The sequence below is a fragment of the Berghia stephanieae genome, chromosome 3, assembly GCF_034508935.2.
Source record: "Berghia stephanieae isolate SIO BIC M18660-M18661 chromosome 3, UCSD_Bste_1.3, whole genome shotgun sequence".
NCBI lineage: Eukaryota > Metazoa > Mollusca > Gastropoda > Nudibranchia > Aeolidiidae > Berghia > Berghia stephanieae.
Genome location: NC_088362.1, coordinates 80530509 through 80555508, shown reverse-complemented (window position 1 = coordinate 80555508; position 25000 = coordinate 80530509). Strand labels below are relative to the sequence as shown.

Genomic DNA, 25000 nt, shown 5'->3' with positions numbered 1-25000 from the left:
ATTCATTTTCGTTTATCTATATTGCAAATCTGTACAATCTGAAAATGTGTGTATGAAACAGTACCTTAAAAAGCAGAAAGAAAAATACATGAAAAACAAGACGTTCCAAAATTATTATTTTTAAAAAATCACCTTTCCTCCACTGACGAGGGCTATAATTATATAGCTATTTCTTGTATTTTCTTTCTACTTTGTCTATCTGACACTGTTTCATACACACACATTCAGTTCTTTATCTTATACCAGTGATTGTTCTCAAATTTGTTTATTTGAAATCTATACGATTTACGTCACATTCAATCTGCACCAGAATGCTAAATATATTGTGATCCACTGGCTTTATATTATCGGTATCTATATTAACCAGCAACCTGCCGTAGTCTGGAAAGACAAGTATTTAAATATTTGGCCAGAAAACTCGTCCTTTAAATATCGCTCGATTTAAATTACCCTCATGTTGGCAAAAGTTATTGGCAATTAACTTAACCCAAGACCAATATTTTCGGCTATAAATTCAATATTGCAGCACCCGACCATCCGACCCGACGTGTATTTATTTGCAGGTCTGATTATCCAAATTGTTATGGGCTCATTGTTGTAATGGAAATATTCAATAGATTGTGCGGCTATATGGTCTAGTGGTATGACATTCGCTTTCGGATCGAAAGGTCCTGGGTTCAAGCCTCGCTCGGCGCATTGTTGAGTCCTTGGAGAAGGCTCTTTACTCACATTCTCTCCCCGTACTCAGGTGTAAACTGAGTACCTGGCCGTTAACAGTTGTCTCTGTCCGAAAAAAAAAATTGTAACATCGCCTAACAAGCGTCATGTCCCGTCCTAAATGTTAAGCTTTGCTGTTGGCCATGGGCCTCTTGTAAAGCGCTTTGAGCACATTTAGTTGATATTGCGCTGTACAAAAAAGCTAAAAAAAAAAGCTCAAAGCTCAATTCTCAAACAACGCAAAATACTGCCCATTACAATAATGCTAAATCTAGCCTATAATTGCGTTCGGTTACCAGACCTGCTTCTATATGTGCACGTCGATCCGACATGATACCGCTTTGCTGAGACGATTGGTCACATAATAAAGCGCTTTTATAAATGATGGATGAATGAATGAAACTGATATTATTATCGTGGGTTTGCCTGCCCGAAACGGAAGATAATGAACCCATTTTCAAGGAGACGGACCATTCAGTGTTGTATTGTGTGCGAATGATGGATCTTCTCCCATTGTACAGAAAAATAAGACTCTTGTGTTATTATAATAGGCCATTATTACCGAAAATATAATGCGAGACAATAGTTATATTCTGCAAAAATAATTGCATTCTAATATTTTATCCAATTTAATCGTTCTCTTTGTTATCGTCATATTGGGGGAATAAGGACGTATTTTAATCTGATCAATTATTGATTTTTAAACGAAATCTCAATCTGACTCATACATTCATTCATTCATTCCTTTAAATTTTTATTTATTTATTATTTATTCATTTACTTATTTGTTTATTTACATATTTATTTGTTAATTAATTAATTAATTTATTTATTAATTAATTTATTTATTTATTTATTTATATTTCATCATTATTATTTTATAATTTATTATTTATTTATTTACTCATTTATTTATTCATATTTTTATCTATTTATCATTTTTATTTGTTTATGATTTTTGATTTATTTATAATTTATGATTTCTCCATCAATTCATTTATTCATTAATAGATACGTCCATAACCTTTCACAAATTTAGCTATAATTAGAATTAAAGTTTAAAATTTATTTCTTATCATACACAATTAAAAGCTTTGAAATGATCATATTTATAACTCTTTCATTTGCACCCTACGATTTAAAGCGGATTATGTTTTGATTGTTAAATGTATGAACTGTTTTAAAATTTGAAAGACAAAATTCAATGCATGATGCATGGGGCAGCGTTGCTCAGTGGTACGGTCTTTGCTTCGCACCTTAAAGGTTCCGAGTTCGATTACCGCTGCGCTGTGTGACCCTGAGCAGTCACCTCGCCCTAGCTCAATTTGCGGTGCTGCATTGCGGCTGATGCCTGGGTTATTCCAGTCTTCCCTTGGAATAGACCCTAGAGACAAATTTCCCCTATGGGAAGAATACAGGGAATTTTATGTTTTTTTATTTTGCTTTCTTTTTTAACTCTGCGATTTAATTCAATTAATTTTGTTTGTCGAAATAGTTGATTTTGAATAAGACTTAAATTGGAATTATGTAAAATCTACACAATCATCTTATTTAGACGTCTTTAATTTGTAGTGCATCGCTATATAAATTATTGTCTCCGTTAGAAATACTTAATAAGTGGCAGCTGACAAGAGTATGGAGGATAACAAATTGGGCTCACTAAGTAGCGTCCTCTTTTTCTTCTCTCGTTATAACGATGGTAATTTATCATCGCGAGTCGCTTTATTGGGGTATTCTTAGGTTTCCTTTGCACATCATCATTAGACATTTTATTGGGGTTTCCCTAAGGTTCTTGTAAGTTCGCTCAAACAAAAAAAAAACCAAAAAAAAAAAAAAAACAAAAAAACAATTGAAGATAATATAGACGTCTAGCTTCCCAAGGAGGAGAGCAGCAAAGAAGGAATGCTTGTACGGTGTGCTTATTGACCAAATTGTGACCCATAGTCTCAGAGCGGTGTTATGCCGGATTTGTTTACATGGTGGAAATAAATTTGTAGGAGAAAAATATAAGATATGATCTAAAATTATTTCTTTTGATGACGATTAAATGACTATCATATCTTAACATTTATAAAACATTGCTCTAATAAATCTTATTATTTATTTAACCTTAAATACACCTTTGGAAATCGACATGTCATCTCGAAATAATACCGAATTGAGGCAGTTAGTTACAAATTTAGCTCTTATGATGAGTCGAGATTATAAAGTATCTAAAAGGGTACTGAGTGGTTGTAAACGTTCTCTATTTTCCTCTCTCGGATCGCAGATTTTGATATCATTGACATTGTCTTTGTCAAGTTTTAAAAAAAGAATTGCATAGATCCATTCCTACCCGACGTTTATTTTCAAGCAAATTCTGATAGATCTTCGTTTCTTTCAGAGAAGGGAGGGGTAATGCTGGGAAAGGCGTCGCTCTTAACATCATAATAAATGCTACAGAATATAAAAACTTTGATCCTTCCCCTTCCTCACCATTTTTGATCCCTCCCTAGTATCAATACGTAAATACAAAGTAAACATATCACAAAACTACAGTCACGATATTGTATAGTTTTGCTTAATACAAAGTAAACATTATAACACCTAGCTATGGTACCGATATTGTATAGTTTTGCTTATATTATTATCCGTTTCTAGCCACTCCTTTCCTTGTTGCGCCACCTTCAAAAGTTCTTATCAGCACGGACAAAACCGCTTCATTAAGCCTTTAGAATCCTCTAATCATAGATAGAAACCTTTGGCATTTTCGTGCTTCAAAAGACTGTCTCGGAAACGCCTCATCTTTCTAGTTCTGTTTTTCTTCTTTGTTTTTCCCCCTTCTCTTCTGGCTGTCTGGTTTACTTTGTCGAAAAATACAAGCATAGTCATCAACATGATGATTTTGTTAATGTCATTATAAGCCTGAATATATTATTGTTTAGGTTATTTCCGATCTCAGAATCTGAAGGGGTGTGTAAAAGTCAGTGCTAGACAAATCAGAAAAAAAGGTCAGAAACCATCAGACTTCTCGGATTGGGGTTGGTGGGATTGGGGGTGGGGGGGGGGGGGGGGGGGGGGGGGGGGGGGAGGGGGAGTCGAATCTCAGACTTCTTTGTCACCAATAATCAGGTTTGATGTTAGATTCTTAGTTAAAACAGGGCGTTATTTTGTGGTGTTTTTTTTTTTTTCTCTCTCTTTCGTTTTGTTCCTTCTGCATTGTTTGGCTATGGTTTTTTATTCATTCCTTTTCAAATTCTTATCTTGCACGAATACCTGCTCTCAATGTTTGTAACTTTCTTTATTATTTTTAAGAGATTTTAATAACACAATGATTGATTTATCATAGATAAAATAAATATATAAATAAATAAGTAAATGGATGAATGAATGAATAAATAAATAAATAAATAAATAAATTAAAAATCAAATAAATAAATAAACAAACAAACAAACAAGCAAATAAATAAATAAATAAATAAATAAATAAATAAATATGTCAACAATCATTGATAAAATCAAGTTTATAAAATGAGGCTAGATGCTGTGTCTGATGTTTTGACAAGTTGAGGGTCATCTTAAATTATTGAATGCATAGAATATGAAAACTGACATAATATAATATTGTTTACGACAACAATCCATTACTATATTTTCGTATTAACCTGTTTACTGAAGTACTCTTGAAAAAAATCGTATTAAAAAAATTGGCCATAAAATTTGTACTTCAAATATCGATCGATTTAATGACCCTCAGGATAGCAAAAACTCTGAAACCTGGGACTCTAGCAAAGCCCCCGGTTTAAGAGATTTTTGCTAAGATGCGGGTCATTCAAATCGATCGATATTTGAAGGACGGATTTTCTGGCCAAATTTTTAAATACGAGTTTTTTTCCAGAGTACTGCATTTTAACTGGTTAAGTACCTCTGCTATTCCATTCCATACCACCAACATCACATAATATATCAACAGTAATACAACACGGCCATACTTAATCCTTAACCAAAGGAAAAACGTATGGATTACATAAAAATACAGATAAAAACGAGGCCTGTGACAGGATAATGTGCGTATTGTTGCCAGATGCAACTACTCGCGCGAACCAAATGAGATGTAGCTAATGGGGCCATCTACCTTGCTAATTTCTCTTACGTTTCTGTATGCAACGAACTCTTGTTTCTGTCTTTCGCCCTTGTCAACTCAAGTGCAAGGAAGCTAATTCCAATTTTGGGAGAACATCTCCTAGAACTGGCATACGAAGTGCAAAGACGGATTTTTATTTTTTGCTTGAGATATTTTTTAAAATTTCATTACATCATTGGCTTGTTGTATGTCCTTTTTTTTTTTCTTTCTTTCTCTTAAAATTTTTTTCCCCTTGTTTCTCTTCTTCTTCTTCTTCTTCTTCTTCTTCTTCTTCTTCTTCTTCTTCTTCTTCTTCTCTTCTTCTCTTCTTCTTCTTCTTCTTCTTCTTACTTCTCTTCTTCTTCTTCTTCTTTCTTCTCTTCTTCTTCTCTTCTTCTTCTCTCTTCTTCTTCTTCTTCTTCTTCTTCTCTTCTCTTCTTCTCTCTTCTTCTTCTTCTTCTTCTTCTCTTTCTTCTTCTTCTTCTTCTTCTCTTCTTCTCTTCTTCTTCTTCTTCTTCTTCTTCTTCTTCTCTTCTTCTTCTTCTTCTTCTTCTTCTCTTCTTCTTCTTCTTCTTCTTCTTCTTCTTCTTCTTCTCTTCTTCTTCTTCTTCTTCTTCTTCTTCTTCTTCTTCTTTCTTCTTTCTTCTTCTTCTTCTTCTTCTTCTTCTTCTTCTTCTTCTTCTTCTTCTTCTTCTTCTTCTTCTTCTTCTTCTTCTTCTTCTCTCTTCTTCTTCTTCTTCTTCTTCTTCTTCTTCTTCTTCTTCTTCTTCTTCTTCTTCTTCTTCTTCTTCTTCTCTTCTTCTTCCTTCTTCTTCTTCTTTCTTCTTCTTCTTCTTCTTCTTCTTTCTTCTTCTTCTTCTTCTTCTTCTTCTTCTTCTTCTTCTTCTTCTTCTCTTCTTCTTTCTTCTTCTTCTTCTTCTTCTTCTTTCTTCTTCTTCTTCTTCTTCTTCTCTTTCTTCTTCTCTCTTCTTCTTCTCTTCTTCTTCTTCTTCTTCTTCTCTTCTTCTTTCTTCTTCTTCTTTCTCTCTTCTTCTTCTTCTTCTTCTTCTTCCTTCTTCTTCTTCTCTTCTTCTTCTTCTTTCTTCTTTCTTCTCTCTTTCTTCTTCTTCTCTTCTTCTTCTTCTTCTTCTTCTTCTTCTTCTTCTTCTCTTCTTCTTCTTCTTCTCTTCTTTTCTTCTTCTTCTTCTTTCTTCTTCCTTCTCTTCTCTTCTTCTTCTTCTTCTTCTTCTTCTTCTTCTTCTTCTCTTCTTCTTCTTCTTCTTCTTCTTCTTCTCTCTTCTTCTCTTCTTCTTTCTTCTTCTTCTTCTTCTTCTTCTTCTTCTTCTTTCTTCTTCTTCTTCTTCTTCTTCTTCTTCTTCTTCTTCTTCTTCTTCGTTTTTCTTCTTCTCCTCCTTCTATTCCTCCTCCTCCTGCCCCCCCCCCCCTCTCTCTCCCTCTTTTTTCCATACCTCTCTCTCTCTCACACACACACACACACACACACACACACACACTACGAAACGCGTAGTGATACATAATAACTCTAATACACCCCACGACATAATATAACATTATATAAACCAGAATAAAAAATACTAACTTATTTATTGTTAACGACCCGTATGTGAATGCTGAATACACGACCAGGTTTATGGACAGCTAGCCGTTCCATTCTGTGTATTTGTGGCAGCGGAGCTTATTTCCCATAAATGTTTATAACTGTTGATTATCATGATTTCCCCGCGTCCACGGAGACCTATCATTTTCCCGTAATATTTTACGACTATAGGATGTTCTAACGCTAGATTTTCCCTTGAATAGGGAGGCAAAATTTCTTTCAAATCATTAAGTTTCTCCCATTATTTTTATGGCTATAAATTTAGCCCTTGCAGTTTAACCCTTCCCCCCCCCCCTCCCCTCCTTATCAACCTCAAGAAAATCGTCACATTTGTTACGATTCAATACACATTTTTCTTATTCAGATTTGTTGTCTACATCACAAAATTTGAAGTAGACGTCTAAATTTTTTTTTGATTATATAATTTTGTTTCGTAGAGCTTGTTTTGCAAATAAAATTTAAATTAGGCTTACCATGCTTTTAAATTTGAGTTTAAAACATTTATTTCTGTGTTGGGAAGGCATGACAGTTTGGGGAACATACTGAAGATGGTCGGAAGGAGAGAGTTAAAATATAATACGCCGAGCTATTATATAGGGCAATAGTCTCTAGATTATTTGGTCAAAACGCTTTGCAAAGAGTCCTTAACATGTGAGACAGAACGCCACGCCATCAGGCGCTCATAATTTTCTTTTGCTACAAAATAAGTTGTTTTTATAAAATGAGCTTTTATATAGTGCAATATTCACCAAATGTGCTTTACAAAGGATCCTTAGCCAACAGCAACACAACATGCTGGACAAGACATGACGCCTGGTAGGCGATATTACTTCACCCGGGATCGATCTCGGTCCCCTTTGCATGTTAAGCGAGTGCTCTACCAACTGAGCTAATATGACCCCCCGAATATACGAAATTGAGTTAATATAAAAGTCTTCACTGAAGACAACTTTAAATCCCCGGTTTTGATTATTTTGGCTTTTAACCCGTTAACTACCTTAAACTGGAAAAAAACATGTATTAAAAAAAATTGGCCAGAAAACGCTTCCTTCAAATACCCATCGATTTACACGACTCTTGTTTTGGCAAAAACTCTCAAACCTGGAACTTTATTATAAAGACTTCGGGAAGTCCCCAGGTTTGAAAAGTTTGCCTAGATGAGGGTTATCTAAATTGATCGATATTTTCTGGCCAAAATTTTAAATACACGTCTTTTCGGAGTAGGGCAGTTAACCTGTCATACATAAAATTCCTCATCTAGTTCATAATATACTATAGTATTATTATAAATAGGTATTTATTATCTAACCATGTCAAAATTGGATTTTAAAATTATATTATTTATTTTTGTGTTTCAATTTTCTTCTTCTCTTTTCTTTTTCTTTTTTTTTTTCTGAAGTGGTGGTGGGCTTTAGAAAAATTAGATACAGATTTTATGCCTATCATCCACGGCAAACCCTTGATATGTACCACCGAGGTTGAAGAGATATGACAAAGTGTATTTTGTATTAAAGACATTCTTCACATAATCGGCATACGATAACTCTATTACTCTTATCTTGAATAAAATCAAGCAAGTAGCACGGCTGTTTTCAAGTCGACTGCCAGTGAAATTGGTAATAATAAGGATAATGATAATGATGATAATAGTAAGTAATATTGACAAGAACAATAATAATAATAATAATAATAATAATAATAATAAATAATAATAATACTAATGATAATAATAATGATAATGATAATGATGATAATATTATTATTAATAATAATAATAATAATAATAATAATAATAATAATAATAATAATAATAATAATAATAATAATAATATAATAATAATAATAATAATAATAATGTTAACATTGTTTATATTAAGACCAAAATTTATTTTTAAAACAAAATACAGTTAACGAAAAAAAAAAGGAAAACAAACAACCACCCCCCCCCAACCCCCCAAAAGGCACCAAAAAACAAACAAACAAACAAAACAAACGCAAACTAACAAACAAACAACCAAACAACCCTCTCAATGAAAACAATGAAAAATTATTGAAACAAAAAAAAAAAAAAAAAAAAAAAAAAAAACAGCATGTGAAAAGAAGAAAGCAAAATCAAAGACCACCCAACTCTCTTTCTTTGACATCAATATTATTTTTTAAGAGATATGCATTCGCATTTCATTTATTAATCTAAGACTATCTGTCGTACAAATAAATACAAACTCCTCGTTTCTAATCTTTCTTTTTTTTTAATGTGGCCTGAAAGCTAATTGTAGTGCTCAATGGTGTATCAAATCACAAGATGATCCCAACTTGTCAAAAAGAAATTGTCATAAACCTGAGCCTTTTAAAATTAAAACTTTTTAATTCAGTAATTTTAGGAAACGTTTGAAAACATTCCTATCCTTTTCAGGCAGGTTTTTGACTTTGTCTTTGTATGTGTAGCGCTTTTGAGCACTTTGTGTGGTCTGCGCGTTGTATTAATTTATCCTTTTATAACATTAATAATTGCATAATATCTATTTTTTTAAAAACATAATCCTCGACAAACAGGCAAAATAATAATACAAGGAATCTCTTCTTACTGTGCATGACTAATATTCTCTGTGATATTCAAACGAATCAATTGACATGTTTCAATTTCGTAGGGTGTTTTTTGTGTTTTTGTTTGTTTGGTTTTTTTTTTGTTTGTTTGTTTGTTTTGGTTTTTTTTCTGGGGGGGGGGGGGAGGGGGTGGTCTGTCGTCTCGTCAGTCTTTCATAAATTTATATCGAAACAATTGGCCCCTTTGGTGCCGATATTCAAACTATTTGTCATGTGACTCATGGTCAATATATGGTATTATATCTGAGGATTCAATCGATAAAGATTGAATTTATAGTCAGGCAATTTATTAAACTTGCTCCATTTAAAAAGAATTGTTCTTTTTTTTTTTTTTTTGTTTATTAGTTTGTTTTGTTTTTTAAAATTTATTTTTGGTTTGTTTTATGAAGCAATAAAGACATTCATTAAGCTTTGAACATTTCGATTTTAAATTCAGTTTTCGTCATCTAGTTCACCCCGAAATCATTCCGGATTGACGTGGTGGGTCGCATTTGTGACCATCATTACGACAATGAATTTTTCGCACTTTAGGCACTCCTACACCTTAATCAAATACACATATTTTACCAGAATTTCATGTTTGTGTCTAGATATTCATTTTTAGCATACAAATCACCCCCGACCGACGTGCACATAATATTTGTATATTTATTAATAACCGAACGCAATTCTGGGCTTGATTTAACAATGTTGTCATGAATGATATATTGTGTTGGTTTGAGAGCATTTCCATTACAACAATGAGACCGTAACAATTCGGGTTATCAGAGCTGCAAATAGGTACACGCTACCATCGGCATGAAACCGTTTTGAGACGACTAGTGACTATATTCTCAAGGACAGCAAAACCATTTTATTGACATGTTCCAATTCCGTGGAACTCTTTTGTCTGACGTATTCCGTGCAATTATACCGATCCCAGCAGCCCTGTGGTGCCTGTATTCAAACTATTGCAAACTCACTCCCTGAGACTGTAATCCTCTTGATCTCGTCTCTATTGTCCAAGCTATTAATGCTGTCTTGTTGAAATGCAATCTATACCTTTCTCTTTTTTCTATCTATCTATCTATCTATCTATCTATCTATCTATCTATCTATCTATCTATCTATCTATCTATCTATCTATCTATCTATCTATCTATCTATCTATCTATCTATCTATCTATCTATCTATCTATCTACCTACTATCTATCTATCTATCTATCTATCTATCTATCTATCTATCTATCTATATATATATATATATATATATATATATATATATATATACTTTCTGTCTGTATGTCTGTCTGTCTGTCTGTCTGTCTATCTATCTATCTATCTATCTATCTATCTGTCTATCTATCTATCTATCTATCTATCCATACATCCCCATCTCTCACATTAAAAAAAACAGAAAACTCCAATCCTCCCATTTCTTACTTACTTTCCCTCTTCTTAGTTTAAAAAAATCTGTTTTCTATTTTGTCTCTTCTGTTCGTCTTTCACGCTCTCTCTCTCTCTCTCTCTCTCTCTCTCTCTCTCTCTCTCTCTCTCTCTCTCTCTCTATAACTCCCCTTTCTATCATTCTCCGCCTCCTTCCCGAACTACCCCTGTTCCTTCAACACTGATATTCTATGTGTTTTTATTACCCCGTTCTTTGTGCCCCCTCTGCCTTACAACATCGTTTGACGTTTCAGACTTTGAGGAGATCTGGGAAGTTAATCATTTTATAAGCTGGTAGATATCACGTAAATTAAAAAAAAAAATTACATTTAAATGTTTTCTGTTGCATAATATTGATTGATTGATTTATTTTTTAAATTGTTTGTTATTGTTGTTATTTTGTTTTGGTTTATCTTTTTTGTTTGTTTGTTTGTTTGTTTTTATCGAATTAATTGTTTTGAGTTGTAGATACATTGACTGATTGTAAGCCCAAAATAAATAAAAGAACCAAACGTTGAAGAACTGATTTGCCACTTTTTTTTCTTTCTTTTTTTTAAACAATCATTTATTCAGGACACCTGGGTACGTTATGGGTACAAGAAAATTATATTAGAAATGTTGTTTTTGACACCAGGAAGTCTCAGGTTTAAACTTTTTTGTTGTTGTTGTTGGACAAACTATGGGTCAATTTTACGGACACATCAAGTACAAATTTCAAGCCGTTATTTTAAAAAGTATTTTGTAATTGCTCTACGCAAACGACATCTTTGGGTCAAATTTGGCCTCGGTGACTCACTAAAAAAGATACATTTTTCACGATAGGCTTGTAGGACAGGTTTTGAAACACAAACTGCTAAGTACTGTTGTGTTGAATGTTGTAATGTTTAGGGAATGTTTTCATTTGTTTTGAGACCTTGTTCGATGGCAATGACCCAAATGAATCATGGCCCCATGGCGAGGAGGATTGTTTGAAACAGATCATAAATTTAAATGAAACCAGTTAAGAAAATTAAGATCAAAGCACTAGCAATAGATAAAATTCAAACAAACAAAACAGTAGGCACAAATTGTATAAACATAAGAATGGTGGTTTGTTAGTAGATCACAAAATATAATGTGTCTTTCTTTTATCAATTTACATGATGAATATGACCAGAAAGAAAGAGAGAGAGAGAGAGAGAGAAAGCGAGAGAGAGAGAGAGAGAGAGGGAGAGAGAGAGAGAGAGAGAGAGAGAGAGAGAGACGGGCTGGGGGAAAAATGGTAGAGTCACATTTATATTATTTTCAAAAAACTTGTTTTCCAAATTTAGATAAATACGAAATTTGAAGAGATCAACATTGTTTCTAGATTAATGTTTTGCAACTTAGATAATAAATACTATTAATTTAAAAAGATACTAGCCAATATAACATACGCTGAATGATAATTCAAATAATTTATATTTCTCCAACCCATCCAAAATCACAAAATGACTCTGTTCTTCCCCCCCCCCCCCCCCCACCTAGTTCGTGCTCTTCATATAAATGTTTATTCGAAAACCACTCACAAAAAATAAGTAAAGAAATAGCTTAATGAGTTAAATTTAGAATTTTAAAAATAAGAAAATTAGAAAACAATAAACGAATAAGCATGAAATTAGAACTGTTATTTATAAGTTAAGAAATCAAATATAATATATATATATATATATATATATATAAATATATATATATATATATATAACATTAAAAATATAGATATCCGTGTTGAATTTGTTAGAACAAAAATCACCATTTCAACAAGATTTCAACTCATTTCTTCGAATCCAAACGTGCTAACTGGTAGCCTAACCCCAACGCACGCATGGCATACCTGATATCCTATACAACCATCATCCAATCACCCCATCTCGTAAAAACTGAGAAGCGGGATCGGGAACGTTTTTAATTTCCACGGACAGGACCCTGGATGGGTAAGTGTCGCCCATAAATCTGAGCGCCGTGTCAGATGCCCCAATGGGACATCAACCTGTAATATACCCCGCTAGAGGGTGTCGGGTTTCCCCTCACTATTTTTTTCTCTCCGATTTATCAATTCTCTCCTTGACTTTTCACCCTACCTCAGGGTTGACAGATATTATTTTTGTAAGAATACTAAAGTTATAGAAAAAAAATGGAATTTATTTTTAAATTGCCAAATGTACTAAGCATCCCATATATATATATATATATAATATATATATATATATATATATATATAAATATATAATATATATATATATATATAAAGATAGATCGGTGGTGAAGATGCCAGTCTCTTACAAAAAAAAAAAACTCTGTTCTTATCACACTGTCTTGAGAGAGCATTTTGAATATCAATTAGTTTTTCTGTTTTATCAAGAGAAAATCGTTAAATAACTGATTGTGTGTGTCTCTGTGTGTGTGTGTGTGTGTGTGTGTGTTTTACTATATCTTTTAACCAGGTTAAATATTGTGTTTGTAGAAAGAAAAAAAAAGGTTAACAAATAAATAAGTAGATAAATAGAATGATAAATATAAATCTTAAAACATTGCAAGTCATAATGTTTTACAAATCCAGACGACCCCCTCCCGGTCCCCCCCCTCCCCCCCCCTCCCCCCTCGCCCTCTCCCACAAAAAGAGATGAGATAATTAGTTAATATAAATAGATTTTTAAAAAAGCCAAAATGGCAACATTACCCGATATCTCTTTTACCTTTTTCAGTATTCTTCGATTGAAATGTTATCGGGTGTCATTTAGCCCACGAAGCGTCAATGGTGACTTGCGGGATTGTCAGGACATAGACAAGGTAAAAAACAATGAAGTATGGTCGGAGAGGGTAAAAGAAAGAGAAAACGAGGCAGGTTGCCTAAATTCTGAAAGATGAAATATGATATGCGGACTCATTCCAGTGTTATGTCGGGAGTAATGCTATCTCTAGAGTGCTAAGGTCGGGATAAACCAAATATATGTGACCCACCGGCTCAACGCGGTATTATATCGGGATAGACCAGGCGATGGAAATTTTTTACCCTCTTAGTATAATATGGAACTTGGGATCAAATGCTATTCGTTATGGTGGAGAATAAATTCAATTTATTATATTGCAAAAAACCTCAACGTTCGTAATTATTATCATCTATCATCTCGCCTTCGAACCGGTAGGTCTTGGGTTCGAGTTCCGCTCCGAGTGGCGCAAAGTTGAGTTATTGGAAAAGGCTCTTTACTCACTTTCTGTCATCGCACTCTGATCTTGAGAGTAGATTCCGGTTGGTTCATTGAGTGTAAATTCTCACTCAGAATGCTGATTCTTATCAACGTTGCTACAGACAGCTTTATGGATTTTTCTCGCTCAAATTCGACTCACGTCTGAACTGAACACTCGTGTGTTCAATTTTGTCAAATTGTGACCTGACGCAACGCCTCATTATGTCAAGACGGACTAGAGAAGTAACTGGAAAATTCTTGAAACCAGAAAAATTATTTTTTTTCTTCTTCTCAGCACTCAACGAAACTCTCTCTATTCATTCGCATCAAGGAAACGAATTATAGTATTAATCTAAGTCTAATATTCTTGTTTATAAATTCAATTTTCAGCATCTCAATTACCTCGACATAAAACTATTTTGACGATGGTCACATTTTCGGGTTTATTTATTTATTTATTTATTTATTTACTACATTTTGTTAAAATATCTCTTTTTCCTTTTTTTTTTTTTTTTTGTTGTTGGTATTTTTCTGTAGCTTCAGTTTGATCAGACGTGAGTTGCGACTTGTTTGTTTACAGAATAATTTGTTAATCGTTTCATTATTAAATTTTCATAATTAAACGTCAGCGGTAAAGAGTTCGATTACGGCCATTGTTGTAAAAAGCACGATTCCGTTTTGATACGACACGAGATAAAACACACAGTTTCATGTTTTATGCATGGCAACGAATCGATTGAGAATTAAATTGCACTTGGAAATTCCAGGGTGACTTTGTTGTAGTCTGTTGTTTACGATTTCCTTTCGTGTTTGTCCCTCTCCAATTAATAAGGAGGGTATAGTTCAAAGTAGAGAATCACAGAGAAGGAAATTAAAAAGGAAAAACGAAGGGAACTGAGGAGAAAATACTAGTGAAAGTTTATCGCAACTACATTGTCGTAAAGATTATCACAACTAGATACATTGTCTTAACGAACCTTACTTTTGATTTGTTACATAATATTACCTGCTCTTCCATTTTATTTCGTTTTTATTTTTTAATCTTCTTTTATGTTAAGAAGAATGAGTCGTCTGGGTTGTTAATACACTAGCGGCTTGGCACAGTTGCAAGATACAGGTAGTTTAAACCTGCCTAACATTAATGAAGTCATCTCTTGTGTGATATTAAATATCATTGCCCTCCCCTAGGCCCTCCCCCACCGCACTCCTTTGGCATCATCATCATCATCATTATCATCATCATCATCATCATCATCATCATCATCACATCATCATCATCATCATACATCATCTTTAGCATCATCATCATCATTATCATCATCTGCATCATTATCATCATCATCATCATCATCACATCATCATCATCATCATCTCTCATCATCCATCACATATCAGTTTTTGCTCATTTTTTCACATACCAAGAATTACTTACCATTTCTACCTATCGCAATCATGAGGTTGATTTAACTTTGAGATGGTCTGTATTTTGCGTTGGTTTGAGAGTATTCCCATTAACTATTTGGGTGATCAGACCTACAAACACGGTCCGTCTGTCCTAAATATTGAAGGAGGATGGGCTTGGAAAAAAAAGAGGGAAGAGGAAAAGTAAGGAAAAAAATAGATAGATACTGACCCAGCAGCTCCTATATATAATATGAAATAAATACCTCCTGACCGTTGAAAGAATACCTTTCTCGCCCTGGTGTTGTAATCGTTACCATGTCTTTGAGTCTGGTCAGTGGAGCATGGCCGGATCTGTACCTGCTGGTGCGAAAAGGTCTGACCACGATGTTTCCTCTTACAACAAGTGGACACTACTAGCCCTTTTTAGGCCAAGATAGATTTTACTCACCGCCTACTACAAAAACAAAACAAAACAAAAAACCGTTGAGAATATATAGAGCGCAGTACCCACTAAACGCGCTCAAATAGCTTAACAAGGGGTTTATAATCAACACGTAACACGTAGGACGAGACATGGCTATTGGACTATATTACAATTTTTTTTTCTGACATAAACGACGCTGGTTGCGGCAATGTACTCGTTTTACACCTGAGTACGGTGAGAGAATGTGAGTAAAGAGCCTTTTCCAAGGACTAGGGACCTTCAGGTCAGAAGCCGAGTCATACCGCATGACCACAAAGTTGAGAAATTGTTATTTGAAAGGATACTCATACATGTGTGAGCCATCACCTCAAACCGCTGTTATGCCGGGGAGATTTACATGCTTAACTTTAAATTAATTTTATATAAAATATAAGATTAAGGGTTAATTTATATGTTGTACTGCAGACAATAAATTTAGCTTCCTAAAGTGGTAAAAACTAAAATCTCACACATTATGTGGTGAGCTTAATTCAAAATCCCATTTCTATGGGGGGGGGGGGGGGGGGGGGGGGGAGTGGAAATATAGCTCTTTCCAACATAATACAGTCTTGAGTCGATATCTAACAATTATTCTCGCTGGTAAAGGGTTAACCACTTGCCACGTCTAGCCACATGGGGACTAGAGGGTTAAGAGAGATAAATGAAAAGAATGGAGAAGATTCTTCTTTCTAATCCCCAAGGGTCACTGTCTGTGTTTATTTTCCTGTCTGCTGAATTCCAGGTCCATTTTTTTCTTTCTTTTTCCCCGCTATTTGTTGTTGTTGTTGTTGTTTTTGTTGTTGTTGTCGTTATATTCTCAATGAATTTTGAAGCTGGCAGTGTAAGCTGACCCAGAATCTTAGCGGTAAGAATGATTTTTAAAAATGAGCGATCTGTTTTTATGACAAAAATATTAAAAGTTATGTATGAAACAGTGCCAGTCAAAGCAGCAAGAATAATACAGGAAAAAATCATCCAATAAAATCAATAACAATATGAAACTGAATGTAAGCTTCAATTTAATATACGAAAAGAGATAAAAATGGACGTTTCAGGTTTCCCCTTTATCAACAAAACAGGATGAATTAAACACTACAAACGTATGAGATAATGTGATAGGCGTTGTTAAGATGAATAAACAATGTTTATTGTTGACTCCTTGGAAAAGACTCATTACTCACATTCTCTCACCGTACTCAGGTGTAAAATGAATACGTGGCCGTTAACAGCGTTGTCTCAGTCCGAAAAAAAAATTGCAATATCGCCTAACAGGCGTCATGTCGCGTTCTATATGTTAAGTGTTGCTGTTGGCTTGGTACGCCTTGTAAAGCGCTTTGAGCACGTTAAGTGGACATTGCGCTATATATAAAAAAGGTCAAGCTCAAGCTGAAGACTGACTGTGAACCGATGATACACCTCACTGTTGTTGATGGAAACGTTGATAGTACAGTTGTTAGTGGAGTTTGTGGTAGTTGACGTTGTGATCGTAGTAGTTGATGGTGTTAAGGGATATAAGGATAATGGATGGTGGTGATGTCACGGATGACTGATTTCTGTTGTCGCCGGAGGATTAGCAATGTTTCTCTTACATGACCTCACTGTCTGTTCCTTCCTAAAGAGACGGGAGATCGAGATGGTGACTGAAAAAAATACGATGGTCCGACTGGTAACTAATTGTAAATTCTGTGTTACTTCTAGAAAAAAACGTGATGGTACATGACAGAAGCTGTCTTTTATGTGTTATGCCATGCAATGAAATGCTACGTTTATCTTTATTCACCTATTTATTAATGCTCGTATCAAAAATCGATTTGTGTCTCCATTAACTTATTCATTCATTCGTTCATTCACTTATTTACAATCCAATCAACAACTTATTCACCCTTCCATTCATCCTTCCATTAACTTATCCATCCATCCATCCATCCATCCATCCGTCTATCCATCTATCCAGTCATTGATTTATTGGTCAATCCATATTAATTCATTTATTCATTCATCCACACACCTTTCCAATCATCCCCAAAACTATCCGTCCCTCTATCCATAAAACCCATTTGATTTTTTATGGTTATTAGTTGTATCAGTTTATTTTTTCGTCCATTTACCATTTTTTTCCACTTTCATATATGTTGTCATCAAATTGTGTGATTTATTGGCGAAAGCCTAAGATTGAATGAACTTTGAACCTTTGATATTTATAAGTTAAACACATTCCATTATAATCTCAAGTCTCACGTTTGTTTACTTTTAGGCTTTCACCAATAATTTTCAAAAAGTGATGGCAACATACATGAAAGACAAAAAGATGGAGAAAAAATTATACCAACCAAACAAAATAGTGATACTGATAATAGTGGTCGGTAAATTATATAAACCAGTAGAAACCAAAGATATACAATTATAGTTAGAGCAATACTTACAATAATGATAACAACACAACAACAATAATAATAGTAGTAATAATAACATTTTTCGTAAATGCTTGCTAATACCTTATTTTAAAAAATTAATTTACCTTCCCTCAATTCAAGACGGACCACTACACCAGCACACAATATAATGACAAAATACCTTTTTGTTTCATTTTGGTCAGATTACTTTCATATCCTGTAGGGCCTATCGACCGATGAAAACAAATAACAGCTTGCCAGATCTTCTTAAACATAAGACTTGTTTGAAGTCTCGAGTTTAATCATTTTTGGGAAGGTTAAGGTCATTTTAATAGCTCTAATTAATCTGTGAATGCATTTAATACATTATATATTCCTTCGATCAATGACAGTCATAATTACAGAGGCCCACTCATAATGTGGAACTGGTATCATAAGTGTTGTTACTTTATTGTTTTCAGTGTATTGTGTCAATTGTAAATGTCATTCATTCGTATAAATCTTTAAGTCCTTTGACGTGTCGTCTCCAATCGAGTTGTCCTCATTATAGTATTCACCAAGAGAGACAATCAGTAACAAACGCATTCCCGTATATTAAAGAAGTAAAAAATGTCTGGCCAAACATGTCAAAAGCGTTTTGTCATTTTTTTTTGTTATGACACCCCTAGGGCAGTTGACCGCCATGTATAAAGATACTAGATAGCTACAAATTTATGCACAGTAATTATATGCAAATGGAGTGCAAGCAATTTTTATCAAGATGTTGTTTCTTTAAAAAGAATCAAAAATCAATTTGCCCGCAGCATGACTTCATAAAACACCAGGACGTTTTCATATTGACGATGTCTACGATGTCTCCATGGAGCACACGTCCACACTTCCTCCATATCATTTACATATTTCCACACCTACCGGCAACATTCCATCTTGGCTATAATCACACCCAAAATGTCACACATCATCTACTACCTGTGTCGTGAAGCCAATCAATTTATTTGTCCTTGTCAATATCTGATTTGAAAAATATTTCTTTTGTTTTGTTTTTCTTTTCTTTACCATTTCTGAATTGTAATGCAAGTAAATAGGGAAAATATAGTTGAGGAATGCGAAATTGTATCAATCCTGCTGCAGAATGTTTTGTTTCTGTTGAATGCAATGGTATTTTCTACAAATGCCTCTTTTCGTGTATAATTGAATGTCATACCTAAATTCATCTTTAAATCAAGATAGTTGTGATGCTCAAGTTGTTACAATCCAACAAATTGCTCCTTTCTTCTTCTTCTTCTTCTTCTTCTTCTTCTTCTTCTTCTTCTTCTTCTTCTTCTTCTTCTTCTTCTTCTTCTTCTCTCTTCTATCTTCTATTATTATTATTATTATTATTATTTTTATTATTATTATTATTATTATTATTATTATTATTATTATTATTATTATTATTATTACTTATATCGTGTGACAAGTGATCTCGATCCTCATAAACACCCACACTCTCCAAATCTTAATTTATCTTCACATCAGAATCAGATATCAATTTCCAAACACTTAGCGTAGAAATGCCGCTTGTTCTTTGTTAAACCGTCAAGTCTGATTACGCCTCCACACGCAATCACAACAATAAACATAACATGTACTTCATATATTATGATTGTATCATAAATAATAATGCTATTTTTATTATAATTATGTCTGAGTGACCAGATATCCATTAGTGAATTTAAAGCTAAATCAATCAGATTTTTATATAATTAAAGTTCTCTTCGAGTAAAGAAACCTAAGTCACATTTCCACAATAACTTATCTCAAGTTTTGTATTTTTGACGACTTTAAATTCAACTTCAAGCGTGTGGACCCACCCGATATGCTACCATTTTGAAGCACTGGGTTACATATACATTTATTGCTATCGATACAAACTTTAGAACAAGAAAACAATGAAATGTTTTTTCCCACTGCCGTTTTCAGAGGCGTATCACGGCTTTTTTTTCATGCCTCCGACGCCAGTCCGTGGTTTTTGTACAATGTTATCTACATTGGCCATCAGTTCGCTTGTCGCCTTTCTTGTATCGCACACGTAGCCCCTGGAATAACATGGTGTGAAGTCAATCTGATAATGGAATATGGAATGATATCATGGCTTTACATGGAATTTAAACATATGTGATGATGATGATGATTTTTGTCTCTTTTTTTCTCTCCCCCCCTCTCTCTCTCTCTCTCTCTCTCTCTCTCTCTCTCTCTCTCTCTCTCTCTTTCTCTCACTCTTTCTATGTGTATATAAAGCGCTTCGGGCACATTTGGTGTATTTTGCTCTATAAGAACCCATTTTTATGTACCTATTTGTTACTGTTTTCATATATATATATATATATATATATATATATATATATATATATATATATATATATATATATATCTTTTTCTTTCGTACCATGCTTAGGAGCATTCATTTTCATGGATTCTAACGCTCTATAAAAATAAACAATTTCCTCACATTTTCAATTTACTCTCCAAAACAATTTTCTGCTTCATTCTCTCTACACATCTATAGTGTGTTATGGTTGAAAGACCTTTCCTTCATCCACCCGTGTTCCTTCAATACGTATTACAAAAACGCGTGTGTAGTGTAATAAAATACAATTGACTAATTTCACACAGAACAGTTCAGACTTGGTACAATTCTCACCTCCTTTCTTTCTTTAATTCAAAACCTTCCCTCTGGCACTTTCTTTATTTATTAATTACTTCTAAGAATGTTCTCGTCATCGCTACAGCTCCGTTCATTCTTTGCCCTCAATCTTTTCAGTCCAAAGAATAGTCAACGACAATCTCCGTATTTCATAGCGGGTTGCCCCAAACAAAACTGCGGCAAATCGAGTGAAGCTCAAAGACTACGTGGTGAAATGGAGTACCCCTTTAAACCATAATATATATATATATATATAATATATATATAATATATAATATAAATATATATATATATATATATTCACCAAGGTTGTGTTACTTTCTCCAACAACGTTGTTTCATCCTAATCTTGGAATCATCATCAGTGACTCCTGGTGTCTTTGAGAAATGAGGAATGTTGTTACAGATATGCCAGATAACCGGTTTACTTTTTGTTTTTCATTGGTCTTAACCTTTCTTCTTCTTCTTCTTCTTCTTCTTCTTCTTCTTCTTCTTCTTCTTCTTCTTCTTCTTCTTCTTCTTCTTCTTCTTCTTCTTCTTCTTCTCTTCTTCTTCTTCTTCTTCTCTTTTCTTCTTCTTCTCTTCTTCTTTCTTCTCTTCTTCTTCTTCTTCTTCTTCTTCTTCTTCTTCTTCTTCTTCTTCTTCTTCTCTTCTTCTTCTTCTTCTTTTCTTCTTCTTCTTCTTCTTCTCTCTTCTTCTTCTTCTTCTTCTCTTCTTCTTCTTCTTCTTCTTCTTTCTTCTCTTCTTCTTCTTCTTCTTCTTCTTTCTTCTTCTTCTTCTTCTTCTTCTTTCTTCTTCTTCTTCTTCTTCTTTCTTCTTCTTCTTCTTCTTCTCTTCTTCTTCTTCTTCTCTTCTTCTTCTTCTTCTTTCTTCTTCTTTCTTCTTCTTCTTCTTTCTTCTCTTCTCTTCTTCTTCTTCTTCTTCTTCTTCTTCTCTCTTCTTCTTCTTCTTCTCTCTCTTCTCTTCTTCTTCTTCTTCTCTTCTTCTTCTTCTTCTTCTCTTCTTCTTCTTCTTCTTCTTCTTCTTCTTCTTCTTCTTCTTCTTTCTTCTTCTTCTTCTTCTTCTTCTTTCTTCTTCTTCTTTTCTTCTTCTTCTTCTTCTTCTTCTTCTTCTTCTCTTCTTCTTCTCTTCTTCTTCTTCTCTTCTTCTTCTTTCTTCTTCTTCTTTCTTCTTCTTCTTCTTTCTTCTTCTTCTTCTTCTTCTTCTTCCTTCTTCTCTTCTTCTTCTTCTTCTTCTTCTTTCTTCTCTTCTTCTTCTTCTTCTTCTTCTTCTTCTTCTTCTTCTTCTTCTTCTTCTTCTTCTTCTTCTTCTTCTTCTTCTTCTTCTTCTTCTTCTTCTTCTTCTTCTTCTCTTCTTCTTCTCTTCTTTTCTTCTTTCTTCTTCTTCTTCTTCTTCTTCTTCTTCTTCTTCTCTTCTTCTTCTTCTCTCTCTTCTTTCTCTTCTTCTTCTTCTCTTCTTCTTCTTCTTCTCTCTCTTCTTCTTCTTCTTCTTCTTCTTCTTCTTCTTTCTTCTTCTTCTTCTTCCTTCTTCTTCTTCTCTTCTTCTTCTTCTTCTTCTTCTTCTTCTTCTTCTTCTTCTCTTCTTTTCTTCTTCTTCTTCTTCTCTTCTTCTTCTTCTTCTTCTTCTTCTTCTTCTCTTCTTTCTTCCTTCTTCTTCTTCTTCTCTTCTTCTTCTTCTTTTCTTCTCTTCTTTCTCTTCTTCTCTTTTCTCTTTTTTCTTTATTTTCTCTACTCATACAACAATACTTTTGGTCACGCACATGGAATACCAAAAAAAAGTGATTTAGTTGCAAAGCCAATTTGGCTGTTATTTTGTCTTCTTCGTTTTTCTGATTTTATACTTAACATTTTTATCATTTTTCACACATACCTACGTGGATTAGGGATTAAATTCGGCCTAAAGATATCACTTACTGGCTACGAGGAAATGGGCGTTTGTGTTCTTACGTTTTCTTCTTTACGTTTGTGTCCGTGTCACACAATGCACGTTATTTATTGTAATTTTAACTGTTAGTAGAATTATTTATGGCATGATGTTCTAATAATTATCTGCCCAAACAAAAGAATGTGTGTAAAACGAGGCTTATTTATTTGTTTTGCTCTTGTGCACATTGTCTTATTATTAATTTTCTAGTTATATTCCTCTGGCAAAGAAAATAATGCTTGGAAAAGAGATCAATGATTAAATGTTTTCAAGTTTTCTTTTTATTTTTTCCTTTCCCCCCGATATCCTCGCACAGACACACACACTTACCAACACAAAGAGGAGGGAGAGAGAGAGAGAGAGAGAGAGAGAGAGAGAGAGAGAGAGAGGGAGAGAGAGCGATATGTGTGTGTGTGTGTGTGTGTGTGTGTGTGTGTGTGTGTTGACATGAACACAGCATAAATCTTTTTAAAAACATGACTGGTATAGTATGCTTTATAGAAGAAAAAAAAAAAGAGAAAAGAAAAACCCAGTCTGCACAGTACATTAGGATTTATGAAGCCAGTTCCCCTCTCACTGACCCCGCCATTATCACCATTACCATTCTTTTCTTCTTTCATTATCAACTTTACCATTGTAAATAATATGTATTTTACTGAATGTAAATGGCTCCAAACACAATGACCAATGATAATGGTTTCAAAATGGACATTGTGTTATCTTGATAGTTTTTATTACCATATCAATATCCTATCACGAGAAGAGTTATTTAGACCAACTGTCCCTTGAATATCCTGTATATTTAATTATTATTATAATCAGGAATAGATTATTTCTTTGTCTAGTTTTATTTTGAATCTGTCATCAGAAGCAACATTTTTGTTTTAAATACTTGACACTGTTGCTTAGTTTTACATTTATAGTGTTTTGTTTTTTTAATCCCCTAGTTTTGAATCTATCAATACCGATGTTTGTCTCATTTAGTACTTTCTGTACTTCAATATAAAATTTAAAAATCGTAGGTATCCAAGCTGTTAGAAGCTGTGGAATGTAAACGTTAATACATTACTTTAACGCCAATTAAAAGGCGGAAATGCCTTCATTCTGTCTACCCTTTTAAGTGGTGTATTAACGCCCCCCCCCCCCCCCCCCCGCCTCGTTTTGCTATTTGCTGAAGAAGAGTTTCCTGCCCGAGACGTTCTATGATTCGTATTTTATTCTCTTTCTTTTTTCTTTCTTGATGTAGTTATATTTATTTTTGTTCATTACTTTTTAATGATATAAATCTCATGACCCACCAATTTCTAAAATTGAATGCAGTTTCTCGAATTTTCCCATACATATTATCTGTTTCCTGATTGTAGCTTATGCGTATTTTGTGAACCATCTCCCTAAAACGCTATTAATTCCTGTCAGGATGATCCAGATGCTAAAAAGTCGATCTTAAAGTTAAGATGGTCAGTTATTTTTTGAAATTTTATTTTTGTCATTTTAAGAATCTATATAATCTCACTTAACAAAAATCCAAACAAACAAATATGAAAAGTAACCCAAGACTTAAATTTTAAAAATAATTATTCAAATTTAACATCTAAATTATTCCGATATTATAATATGGTTTTGAGGTATTATTCACATTTTCCCGAACCAAATATACAGTACAATAATGTTAGTCAATGTCAACACAAAAATATTCCAGTCAACAGTGAACGCCCAATTATTTACACACAACAATATCAAACTGAACAATAGGATTCGAAGAAAAGAAATATTTTAAACTCTCTGTCTATTGTGTTGACTTCAATGGTACAATGTTTACATATATTATTGATCGGGGAAAAGGTGACACTTGCCGAATGTGCCATAAGTGCGAATATCCTAAATTGTGTTTTAAAATATTAAATTCGACTAAAATTTCAAAGATATTGTGGCCAGTTAAATTTTCTATGTGATATATATATATATATATAAAATATATATATATATATATATATATATAAAATATATATATATATATATATATATTTCAGATATATATATATATAATATATATATATATATATATATATATATATATATATATATATATCTGAAATAATTTTTTTTTCTGGCCAAAGTGAAGAAACAAAAATGTATTTAGTTAGTGTGCGGCAGATTGTCATTTATATATTAGGCCATTAAACGTAACCAATTTATTTTCTCAATGAGTAAGATTCATTTTTAAAAGAAAAAGTTTGCATGTATTTAAGTCCTATATATTTATTTTATTTATTTGTTTATTTAAGTATTTATTTATTAATTTATTATATTCATTCGTTCTTTCATTGATTAATTAATTGATTGATTAATTAATTCATATTTTCAATCCCATATTTATTTATCTGTTTATTGATTTATTTATCTATTTATTTTATAAATTTATTTATTTATTTGTCATAAAAAGATGTAAATAAACTTCTCGATGCCATTTTCAAAGCATA

At 33.3% G+C, this 25000-nt stretch overlaps 1 protein-coding gene across 2 annotated transcripts in view; it reads left to right on the top strand.

Moving 5' to 3' along the window:
* The window catches only part of LOC144968576 (four-jointed box protein 1-like), an 84428-nt gene that overhangs the window by 11492 nt on the left and 47936 nt on the right, over positions 1-25000 (top strand). Inside the window, exon 3 of one of the 2 annotated variants that reach the window (XM_078907071.1) lies at positions 13170-13254. The exons of the other annotated variant lie outside the window; for it this stretch is intronic. The gene's annotated coding sequence lies outside the window, so the exon portion shown is untranslated. The remainder of the gene's footprint in view (positions 1-13169; positions 13255-25000) is intronic. 2 annotated transcript variants of the gene reach the window in all.